The sequence below is a fragment of the Felis catus genome, chromosome C2, assembly GCF_018350175.1.
Source record: "Felis catus isolate Fca126 chromosome C2, F.catus_Fca126_mat1.0, whole genome shotgun sequence".
Taxonomy (NCBI): domain Eukaryota; kingdom Metazoa; phylum Chordata; class Mammalia; order Carnivora; family Felidae; genus Felis; species Felis catus.
The window spans coordinates 35,079,419-35,092,533 of NC_058376.1; the positions used below are offsets into that span (position 1 = coordinate 35,079,419).

Below are 13,115 nucleotides of genomic sequence, written 5' to 3' on the forward strand. Positions count from 1 at the left end.
CACTATATTGTATACCTGAAACTAATATTACACTGGATGTTAAATAACTGGAATTTAAATAAAAACTTTAAAAAAGTTAGATTTTTAATTTTTTTAAGTTTATTTATTTATTTTTGATGGAGAGAGAGAGAGCGCACACACAAGCATGGGCCAGAGAGAGAGAGGGAGAGAGAGAATCCCAAGCTGGCTCTGTGCTGTTAACACACTGTTAGCACAGAGCCTGATGTGGGGCTTGAATTTATGAACTGTGAGAATATAATCTCAGCTGAAATCAAGACTTGGTCACTTAACTGACCGAATCACCTAGGAGCCCCTAAAAAGGTAAAATTTTAAAATCATATAAAATACTAAAATAAAGATTATTCAAGTAATAGAATGCTGATTTATTTTAGGAAATCTATGAAGGTAAGTCTTCATTACATATGTACTTCCAATAAAAAATAATCCACATGGTTATCTAGTGAGCCTTGAAAAACAATTCGATAAATGAAGTCCTACCACAAGTCAGCCAAAATCTCTTAGTAACCAAAGAGAGAAATATATTTCCTTATCATGATAAGAAATGGTATTTCTGCTAAATGAACAACAACAAAAAATAAATTCCTGCTGGACCATATTATTCAACAATATTGTGAAGTGTGTAACAATATTATCCCCAAACTGGGAATAAAAGTAGCTAAGGCACAATTAGCTTGACAATTTCACATGGCTGTTGAGAGGGGGAGTCAGGATTTGAATGAAGCAATGACATTTCAGAATCAATGCTAATAACTACCCCCTTCAGGAGATCAGATTCAGAATGTTAAATTTGAGTTGATTATTATATATGAAGCTAGTGCTATGCGATTGGATGTAGGAGTCCAGAGTTCAGGAAGAAAGTCTGAACTAGAGAAAAAGCTTGGGAATTATTAGAGCACAGATGTAATTTACAACCATGAAAAACAATGAGGTCACCAAAAAGACGAAGACGAAGACGAAGACGAAGAAGAAGAAGAAATAATCTAGGAAATTCATTATTCAGAGGTGAGCAAGCCTAGAATGAATGAATAAATGAGACTGAGAAGAAACCACCTGAAAGGAGATAATTCATAGAAACCAAATGAATAAAGTATTCCAAGGAAAAAGAAGTAATCTGTGTCCAGTTCTGCTAATAGGTCATATAAATGTGACCTGAATTAATTAACGGATTTAGCAACCTGAAATTGAGGATTCATTGAGAAGGTAATACCTGGTCTCAGAAAAAGGGATCACAGAACATACTGAGATTATAGAAGATTTTGTTGTTGATAGATGTAGAGTTCCAGAAGGGGCATTGGGAAGGTTATAAATGGAGGAGTGGTAGGAACTTGGAAGAGAATAGAGGATGTATGGAGCCACATGGAAAATAGAAGGAAGGAAATACAGGGTGGGGGTGATGGTGACCTGGGAATCTCCTTTTGTGGAAATAGAAAAAGGAAAAAAAGGACATAGTGGGACTCCTATTGGTTGTCTCAAGGCAAGCAAGGAGGTCATGAGGGAGGAAGAGGCAGTAGAGGAGGGTGACCAAGAACCCTGTTCTACTTCTATAGAAGGTAGTATGGAAGTCAGGCTAGAGGTGGTCTTATTCTGAAGGCCTATAACTCTTTGAACTGGCAGGTGAAGGCTGGTAGATCTAAGGAGTGTTTAAATGTTAAGAGTTCACTCAACACCTGTTGGAGGTTAATAATGATCTTGAAGCATGAGAGGCTTGCTGTTGACTCCTGTAATCTTAGGATATGATACTAAGGGACAAAAAAGCAGAATGTAAAACAAGATTTTAAACTTGACTCCTCTTCTGTTTCTAAAATTGAGGACATACACATACAAATCCATGTTCACTGAAAAATAGAATAGGAATGTAGACATCAAAATATTAAAAATTATATTTCTGATGTGAGATTATAGGTGATGTTTACACTCTTATTCACTGTCTCTTATATTTCCTAAAGTAAGCACCCATAATCAGAAGAAAGCCTTTTATATCAGAAAAAAAAGTTATTTAAAATGAACACATTTCTGGTTATAAGGTCCTGCATTTAGTAAATGCTTGCTGAACTGGTGATTATTTTGAATATTTGTAATGGGTGTTGTTGCTTAATTCTGAGAAGCCAGAATTCTCATTAGCAATGATAACTTTTAAATAATTAAAAAATAAAATGTTACTAATAACAAAGAAAGGGTGTTCTTACAGCCGATTTTCAGTTAAAGTGTTAGAATATGTAATTTAACCACAAGAGAGTAATTTTATATTTACTTGAGTGGTTTAAATAATTACCTGGAGACAAGGCAGGTATTCCTCTGCCAGAATACTATTAGACAACAGTGAGGATGATTTAAGGAAAGTCCACAAGTCTGTGTTGGGGAATTTAAATCAGCATTTCAATAATTGAGAAGGATTTAATGTAAAACAGAGAGCCTTTCTGAAATAAGCAATCAAAATAATTCATTAAAGCAGTAATTACTGGTAGGCTTGGGTTTTGCTCTACTTGATATGTAAACAAGATTGGTAAATATTGTTGAAATGACACCTCACCTCAGGTAGTTTAACTTTCTTTATTGCTGAGGGGAAAAAGTGGTTCATTATCACCCTGAATCTTCTTTCCGCTCTCCCCACCCCCATCCCCCGCCCCGGTATCCAAACGGGAGAATTCAACCAAATAAAGAATTCCCAAGACCATAAATGTGAATCAAGTTATTATTTTTACTCTACCATATAAACAGGACCAACTAAACTTGCTGAACAGGATCAATTTTTGAAAGTATCAAAGATGAGTCAAATAGAATTTACAGTTGCTATAGGTTCACATGACTTAGTGCATTTAAGAACACAATTTTTATGGAATACAGGGAATGAACAAATGAATGTCATATTTGTTTCTCCATCTTTCACTCCTTTTACCTGCTCCTCCTTCTGTGCCACATGTTCCCAATTAGTGTTTTCCTTAACAAAAGTAAAATCTGTATTTTATGAAAGAAAGGAATTTCCTATTACGTATGCTTTTGACCTTACTTTCCTCCCTTCTTGGGAAGTTTTTGAATCTCCCTTTGCCTGCGTCATTTTTTAAAATTCGCTTTTTTCTTTTGTGAGGTTGTACTTGTCTGAGATAGTAATCACTCTAACTTTTATACATACTCTATGTTGTGTGTTGTGTGTGTGTGTGTGTGTGTGTGTGTGTGCGTGTAATTTGCTTTCTACCCTATGAGATATTCAAGGACAGGAAGTATCATTGACATGTTTTGTGTCTAGATAAAGTTGGAGACTAGAAGCAGGTTTGGAAGAGTTAGAAGACTGTGGGACATATCGCTTTGATAATCTACTACTACCACTAGTTATGAAATGAATGACACCTAAGTTTTGGAGATCTGACAGTAGAAGTTTGGGTCCCTTAGAATCTCAGCAAAGCCTTTGCAAGAAAAGTGACACCCATTGAAATGTTATAGATGTATGCTATGGCACTTTTTCCCATTTTCTTTTATTTATTATTTCCCCCTCGGCAGCCTGACTGAATTACAGTTTGATATTCTGAACACTATGATATTGCCTCATATACTCATTAATATGTATCATGTTTGAGGTTTTAGGTATTATCTGTCAAGAGTTTGGATGAGGTTTCTCTTTGAGATCTGAGACCTAAGGTCCCAAGATCAAGGTAAAATAACCAAACTGATTCTAAATCACATTATTTCAAGTAATATCAGACTTACAAAGTGATAGGATGGATTAGACCACATTTCACTTTGACTTAGGGTTTGAGCAGGAAGCTGGAACTCTGAGCAAGTATCCGTAATATGGATTTCTAATATAAAGAAAGGAAATACAAGGATGTGAGTTCAGGGCTTGAATCAAGATAGAGAAGTCGTTTCTAGTGGGAAAATCAGATGGAAAGAGGTTGAAAGTAAGAGTATAGATATTCAGTTATTTGGGTAAAGCAATTGGCTTGGTTTTAAGGGCAAGAATCAGGAAGGGGGACATAAACTCAGGAATCTAAAGAAAAAGGGAGCACATTTTAGGAGTTCAATGGCAGGAGCACAACTACTGGGAAATGATTCAGCTAAAAAATAAATATTAAAGTGTGCATGACCCTTGGCTTGGGGGAGTGACTAGGACCACAGGTTAGGAATAAATAGAGCATAGGGAGGATATTAGGAAGAGCTGGGAAATGCAGTATGAAGGGAGTGACACCTATGAGTTTATTTACTAATTACTAGAAATGAAAGAGATACACATAATGTTTAATAAAGCTTTGGGTCAACAAGATGATCGCAACATAGTTACTTTTAGTTCCAGATTTATGGTCAGAGGACTCCTGGGGCATTGTTTCCTCTAGATATGACTCACATTGAAGATCTGTCAATAATCACCATTTTCATTTCAATATCATGACTTGGGCTAAGATTATCCAAGTAGGCAGATATCTTCAGCTACAGGATAGTACTGTAAAATCTTCCTAGTTCTCTAAGAAGCTTATGCTAATAGAAATAAATTCATAAGCAATCATCTGGAATCTTCCTTTCAATCCATCTTTTAGGACTTGTACAATAAAGTAGATTAGGAGTAATAACAAAAACTATCCCTTTTCTTCATGTAAAAATTGTGAGATCTCTGGTTAAAACTCTCCATCCTGTTAAAATTAAAATTTCATGTTACGACAATTACTTTCCCTACATGAGAGGAAAGATAAGCAGTCACTGTATTTATACTGATGATGTCATAATTTATCCATATAACAAACAATGAGTTGTCTCCTCAGGTGTAGATAAAAGCATTGATAGGACCTGCTCCTTTCCTCAGGTTGCTGACAGACTAGTGAGAGAATCATGTAAGAGGAAATAATTACAGTCTATAGAGGGTAAGTACAAACAAAAAAAGGCATGCGAGTTCTATCACAGCCTAGATGAGGAGTACTTCTGAGATGAATCTTAAATAATGAGGGGCCTATAATTAAATGAAATCAGGAACGACCCCAGCATGAGCAAGGCAGTAAGGTAAGCCACCATGGTGTGAGCAGAGAAGTGGAAGCAGCTTGGTGTGGCTAGACTATCAAATACAAAGCATTTGTTGTGGAAAATGAGGCTGTGAGACTGAGCAGAATTATGGAGCCAGATGATGCAGATACATATATCCCCTGTCAAGAATCTAGGTTTTATCCTGAACTGGATAAAAATAAAAATATGTTTAAGAAATAGGGAGTGTCTTAAGAGAAAGCTCTGGGTAATGGATTTAATATTTGACAGGAAGCATCCTGGAGGAAGGACCATCCATCAATTAGGATTCATGATGAAGTTATCCGGTCTCTAGAGCATTAGGGTCTAAATCATGGATGAAAACCCTGGCTGCACATTAGAATCACCTGGGAGCCTTGAAAACTATTGATACCTGGGTTCCATCCCAAGCAATGCTGCTGTAATTGAACTGGGGGTGATGCCTAGGGATCAGAATCTTTAAAATTTTCCCCAAGTGATGCTAATATGTACCCCAGACAACAGTTTTGGGGATTAGGAAGAGGAGATGAGTTCAAGCTAAATAGAAAAGGTAAAATGTAGTGATTATTTGTATACGTGAGATAAGAATAATATCAGTATTAAGAATGGTTGTCTTGGGGCGCCTGGGTGCCTCAGTCGGTTAAGCGTCGGACTTCAGCTCAGGTCACGATCTCGTGGTCCCTGAGTTCGAGCCCCCAGTCGGTCTCTGGGCTGATGGCTCAGAGCCTGGAGCCTGCTTCCGGTTCTGTGTCTCCCTCTCTCTGCCCCTCCCCCGTTCATGCTCTGTCTCTCTCTGTCTCAAAAATAAATAAACGTTAAAGAAAAATTAAAAAAAAATGGTTCTCTTTCTTGGCTTCTGAGTTGATGGTAGCACTGTAAACTCTGCTAGATAAAGCAGGTGAAAGAAAAAGTTTGAAGGAAATACGAGAAGATAAGTTTTGAATGTGTACAGTTTGGAGTATCAAGGAAATCTAGAACACAAAGCTTAAACTTGAAGAAGACTAGTGTGGAGTTATTTATGTCGTGTCTTCAAATTCATTAGACTCTGCCTCATACAACCAATTTGTGAGGTATGTAGGACAAATAAGTTTACATGATAGTAAGCTTTATTTTTTAGAGCAGTTTTAGGTTCACTGCAAAGTTGAGAAGAAAACTACACAGGGTTCTTATATAGTCCTGTCCCCACGCACACACAACTCCCCCACTACTGACATCCCTCACCAGAGTGGGACACGTGCTTCTCATTCTAGGTAGTCCTATGCTTCTCATCCATTCCTGTTAGCAGAACATACATACTCTGATTGTATTAATTTTACATATACTTTAAAAAATGTTCTGCAACTAAATGACAGTTGGAAACCACTAATTTAAAGAATTCTAAAGTTCCTCAATTGGACTTTTCACCTGATAACCTTTTCAATTCATTGCGTATAATCTCATCCAAAGTCCATCGTTTATATCGGGGTTCACTCTAGTCTTCTTACATTCCATGATTTTTGACAAATGTATAGTGACATATATCCACCATCGTAGTATCATACAGAATAGTTTCACTGCCCTAAAAAAAATTTGCTGTGTTCTGCTTGGTCAGCCTTCCCACACCCCAACCTCTGGCAATCATTTATCTTTTTACTATCTCCCTACTTTTCCTTTTCCAGAATGTCACATAGTTGGAGTCACATAGAATATAGCCTTTTCAGATTGTCTTCTTTCACTTAGCAACATGCATTTAAGTTTCTTTTATGTTTTTAATGGCTTCATAGCTCCTTTATTTTTTTAATGCTATATAATATTCTGTTGTCTGGATATAGTTTATTTATCCATTTGCCTACTGAAGGACATCTTGGTTGCTTCCAAGATTTGGCAATAATGAATAAAGCTGCTATAAACATCTGTGTGCAGGCTTTTGTGTGAAATAGCTTTTCAACTCAGTTGGGTAAATACCAAGGAGTGTGATTGCTGGATCATAGTAAGAATATATTTAATTTTGTAAGAAACTGCCAAACTACCTTCCAAAATGGCTGTACCATTTCACATTCCCACTAGCAAAGAATGAGAGTTCCTATTGCTCTGCATCTTTGTCAGCATTAAATCTTGTCAGTATTCTGGATTTTGGCCATTGTAATGAATTTGTAATGGTATCTTATTATTTTAAGTTTCATTTCCCTGATGCCATATGATGTGCAACATTTTTTCATATGTTTATTTGCCATCTGTATAACTTCTTTAATGAGATGTCTGTGAAATTCTTTGGCCCATTTGTTTAATGTTTATCTATTTTTGAAAGAGCACAAGTGAGGGAGTGGCAGAGAGAGAAGGGGACAGAGGATCCAAAGCAGGCTCTGTGCTGACAGCTGTGAGACCGATGTGGGGCTTGAACTCATGAACCTGAGCTGAAGTCAGATGCTCAACCAACTCAGCCATCCATGTGTCCCTCTTAGGCCCATCTTTAGTCAGATTTAAAAAAAATTTCTTATTATTGGATTTTAAGAGTTCTTTGCATATTTTACATAACAATCCTTCATCAGATGTGTCTTCTGCAATTTATTTTTCAGTCTGTGGCTTGTCTTTTTCTTCTATAATAATACTTTTTAAAATAAATAAAACACACTCTAAATAGCACCTTCCACTTCTGCTCCTCTTCGTGTTTTTTCCTCTCCTAGCATATGTATCTATACCTGCACATTTCCTGTGGAGGATAATGCAGTCAAATTCCGCACATTATCAATGGTAATCAGTAAATAAACATGATAATCATAACGGAATGCTGTGGGAATATTTATGAGTATTATTAATAGGAATTTAGGTAAGTCAGTAACTATAACAAAATGTGTCATTGCCGTCTTGTTTGCTAATGTTAATTATCCAGCAGAGAATAAGAAAGAGCACAACACAGCTCTAATGCTGAAGAGATTGTTGTAATGTTGTGACCTCACATATCATTTGGTTGTAAAAAACTGAAGGGATCAAACAGAGATGTTTTATGGGATATCCTGAAAAGCTAAAAAAGTATTCCAGGAAAAAGAAACAATAAACAGACATTCTGGTAAGTCACCATTATCTTCCTCAACCTATGTGGACACTCTTCTAGTTCCAAATGAAGAAAAATAAGTTTTAGCCTAGACTGGACTGCTCACGATGTTGGAAAGCACACAAAAACATGGCACTTATTGGAGAGTTATAAATCATCCCAGCTGAGGAAACTAAATTATCACGAATCAAAATGCAGTTTAGGAACAAAGTGCTCCAGAGAGTAGGATGCAATTGATATTTCTTTGGTATTGATGTGTTTGGAATTTGTGGTGAAAAATAATGGAAGCCATAGTAAGAAATACTAATTTAAACAGTGGTTTGTGAACTATTCCACAGGGCTTTAGAGTTTTAAGGAGGTACATGAAAGTCATTATGCACAGAAAAGGAAGGGTTTGATAAAGTAGTCCTATGCTTCTCACCCATTCCTGTTAGCAGAAAATACATACACTGATTATATTAATTTTACATATACTTTAAGAAGTGTTCTGCAACTAAATGACAATTGGAAACCACTAATTTAAAGAATTCTGAAGTTTCTCAATTGGACTTTTCACCTGATGACCTTTTAAATTAATTGCTTATAATCACCATTAATCATTCTGAAATCAAATCTCAGCATTATTGAAGAGAATAAATTAGAACTACCATTTCAATCACAACTTACATTTTTCTTCTTCAGCTGCTCAAAAGTAAATTCCATATAATGTACATACACTTGTATAGTTGGAAAATAATTGTTTTTTCAAAAGCAATTTATTAACATTTCAGGTAGGTGTGGTGCAATTTTGAGTTAGTCATTTTTAATCCCATAGAGCTTTCATTATAACACATACTTGGTACTTTATTTGTATGAGTTCCTTGCTACAAGAATTATCACTCAGTTATCTTGTCAATAAATATTAGACTCAGCCACCTGTCAAAATATGTGATCTCAAATAATATTAAACTAACTATTAAAATCTAGGGTGTTTTGGAGAGCTTGTTATTATAATAGTAATTTTTCCAACTTCAGTAAATGTTAAGTCATTATGATCTAACTGGATTAGCTAGATAAGAAGCAGTTCTTTGATCTTGAGAATGTGTTTTCCTTTTTCTGTGATTGAATATATTCTTTTAACATATAAAGAGCAATGATTTAGGTCCTGGTTCATTCCAGGAAGATCAGTTTTTAAAATACTGGCTCATGATATACTAGCTATTATTCATTTGTAAATTAGATGGAGATTTTTTTCAGAATGGAGATTATATTTTGCTAGTGATGAGACATCTTGTGTCTATGATCCAGGTGAATGTTTTCTTATATAAAGCTTATATAAACCAAAGAAATTGAACTTGTAAGTAATATGACTGTGGGTGTTCATGAAAGAAGAGGACAGACATTGGGGTGGTCTCAAATATTTCATCCAGGTTGGTTTAGATTCAGGAGAATTATCCACATTATACTATAGAACAAACCTGTTTAGATACTTGAGTATTCATGATAGCCATTCTCTCTGAGACAAAGCTGGTTAGCTGGACTAATTTTAATATATAGCCTATTATTAATTTCCATATAGGCTGTGGCTTTTCTGTTTTGAAATAGGGATAAAACCTCAGACACAATGTAAAAGAGCTGAGTTGATTATAGTTTTCCAGGAAACTTAAGTGTGTTTGGTCTCTTTGATTGGATTGCATAGATTGCTTTGGATGTTTAGATAGGTTACTACCATAGATGGCCACATCCATTAACGTAGTTTGGGTTATCTTCCAAGTTTATAATACTCTTGCCCCTATGCCACAAGTAACTCATGGTAGCCATATAATGGCACGTGATGTTGCCTCTCAGGCATTGATGATTGGATTGAATTGGACATGGCACAATTGATGCCAAATAGATTTTGTTTTGGGTATTTTGGAATTGGAATAAGAAAGCAAGTGACTTCTGCTTACAGACAACATTTCACAGGTAAAATCAGGAGCTGTAATCTGTCCATAATATTCTATATGGATAAAGAACCAGAAAGAAGAAGAATGCAGCTAGGCAAAGAGAAGCATCATTGATAAAAATAAAAATTCCTAATAGTTTACATATCTCAGTTCTAGTCAATATAGGTTCCATATGACTGCTTCTCTCCATTTCATCATAGTATAGTTCTCTCTCTCTCTCTTTCTCTCTCTCTTTTTTTTCCTTAAGGAAGCATGAGTTGTTTCTATCACTTACAATGAAGATATCCCACTCAATAAAGATTGAATTCATTAATGAGGACAACAAATATGAAGATACATGTAAGTAACATGGTGTGTGTTCAACATAATTAAATCTAATATTAAAATGTTATGATCTTTACAACTTTCAGTTTCAGTGGGTAACCTTTATTTGACTTTGTCTTCAAATTCTGGGAATCCTTTACTCTAGCCACTCAAGCACTTTCTACGATATTTAAGACATACTTCAAATCTAAGATTACATGAAATCATTTGCTTTATTTCGTAAGACAAAATATTGAGACATTATCTTTGAAGAAACACAGTAATAAGTCATAGTTACATCTAATGAGTTGTTATTGAATTTTTACAGGCAAATTAAAGATCTCCTTTTATGCAGCTAGAAATGCTGATCTTACCCATTATGTTAGCTTGCCATTGATATCTTATCTTATTGACAAAAATGTAAAAGTGAGAAGCATTATGTCAGTTCTGTGTTGAACTACCGAATGTGTAAAATGTAAAAGAAGTAGACATTGTTGGCTAGGAATAATGTTTATTATTATTATTTTTATTCCTGAAAAAGGCTGCTTAAACATTTGAAATGTGTATAAAACCTTGTTATTCTTTGATTTGTATCCTCATGGCCTATTCCTCTCAGGAACTGTCAGTTTCTTGTGTGTGTGCATGCAATATATTTAATTTCTTATTTTATTTTTTTTTAATTCATATAAAGTGGAGAAAATAGGTCTGGATCTGTTTGATCAATTCCTTCAGGTGCTAGTCTTCTTTAATTGCAGTATTGATTGCAGCAGGTGTAATGGGACCTGTGACTTCATATGACACCATGTCAGCCTTCAGAGGAAACAAAAGCTTTGGAAGAAAGTGGTTCAGGTTACTATTTATCTCATGACCCTATGAAAGTTGACATGTGTCATTAATAGTGACATGCCAAAGATTCAGATTTCTTTGGCATAGCCTCTGCAAGTTAAGACTATTCTCTGAATCTTTATAGTTTTGAAATCTTTCCATGTACATTTCCCATGAGAATTTTAGTATTTCTTGAGTTCAGCAAGGTCAGATGAAAAGCAATTTCCCCCCCTTTCTTCTGGTTTCTGGTTGACTTTTTTGTTTTAGATAACAACCGGTGGAAGAATTGTGAAATTCTAAGAGCTCATAATTTAGTAAGGGAAATAAGCAATGGATACAAATAGTGGCAACCCAAGATGGTCTATTAGTGGCATATCTGAGACGAAGGCAGTTGGGAAAAACCATTTCGGAAAGTGGACGCAGGAGGCTGGTGGATCTGTCTCAGCCACTTTTTAGCTGTTTCCTCACTGGTGATTTGATCAATAAATATAATCTATATAAACTTCAGTTTCTTCATGTGAAAGATGGGACTAATAATAATATTCACTTAATTAGGCTGTTTGTCAGTAGAAAACAAGACAGTATATATCTCTAGATAATCATACGCACTCAAAAAAATGTACATGAAACATAATGCCTGCAGTAGAAGAAGAAGTTACTTTTACCTAGAATATTCAGAGAAGAAGCCAAGAAAAAAAGATAACATAACTATAAGGGGTGTAAGGTTTCAAAGACTGAGATGACGGGAAATGCCTAAGTGATGGTTATCAGAGGTGAAAATGTGACACATGACCACAGGAAAGTGAATAAACTAGTTTGAGAGATATATAATGCTTCTGTATTTCAATGCCTCTTAAACTTTTCAAACCAAAAGACTCCTAAGGGCACAGGAAAACATCTGTCCCTAAGGAAGGGAACACCACCAATACTTCTTCCAATGCCACCTAGTAACAAACATGTATGAATGTTTGCAATTGACTTTGCTCTATGCTTTACATTCACTGCCTCAGTTTGTTGGCAAAATAACTCTTGGAGATTGCATGAGTCTTGTTGCATGAGAAAAGGAACATGAGGATCACAATTAGTAAGTTAGTAGGTGATGGAACTGGGGACTCAGGAGTATGACTACAGGGCTCTCTTTCTAAACCACTGTATCCTGCCTCAGGAGACTTGATTCAGGGTGTCCAATTTTTTTGAAGTCTCTTGTTTTATTATTATTATTTTTAAACCATGAAAATGTTGAACCCAATTCCATAATATATACATTTATTTTGATATAATGTTTTAAAATACTTTCTGTGCATATGTTTTCATCTATCTGTTCAGTGGGTTACACAGACTTGATTTCAGAAGCTCTGGCAATTTTCAAGTGTCTCTTTTCAAGGATATTAAGATATAACCTTGAAAGAGCTTCTAGCAATTTTTAATTTGCTTGTTTGATGGTGCTTTTCACTATATAATTCCCAGCCAAGGCTTTTGCTGCTTTGTTTGAAAAATGAAATAAAAAATCTAATGCTCTTTCTTCAACATTTGCTTGATTAATTTTAAAATTTTCTATATTTATAACTTTATGCAGTTATTAATTAAGGTTTTATGATAACAGAATAGCTTTGTATAAGACTTCCTTAAAGTTTTATGGTTTTTTTCAGTTGATGATTTATAATTAAATACTTGTCATGAGGAATCATGAATCTCCTCTGAAGAAAACTTGTAAACGGATTCCTAAACTTCAAATTTAGAGTCAAGTTTAGAGACATTGAAATATTTATTCTATGAAATTAATAAAGGATAATTTTAAAGGAGTTGTAAATATCTACATTACACAGGATTATATTCTAATTAAACTTATTAGCAGCATTATAGAAAAGTATTGTATTTTAGTTGCAAACAATTATATTAATCTATGTAATGTAGACTTACTATTCACAAATTGTCTTCTGTTTGTACTTTAATGGTGAAGACCAAATATCAATTTGAATCAACTATGTTTAATATCTTGATTAGCAGCATATCTCTGGGAAAAAATA

The 13,115-nt window shown here is 35.0% G+C and overlaps 1 long non-coding RNA gene across 1 annotated transcript; it reads left to right on the top strand.

Annotated features, from left to right (window-relative positions):
* Positions 1–6,780: 6,780 nt before the first annotated feature.
* On the top strand, positions 6,781–12,615 carry LOC123379903. Its single transcript, XR_006584936.1, has 2 exons — positions 6,781–8,047; positions 10,208–12,615. It is a non-coding gene; the product is annotated as an uncharacterized LOC123379903 (long non-coding RNA).
* Positions 12,616–13,115: the final 500 nt, after the last annotated feature.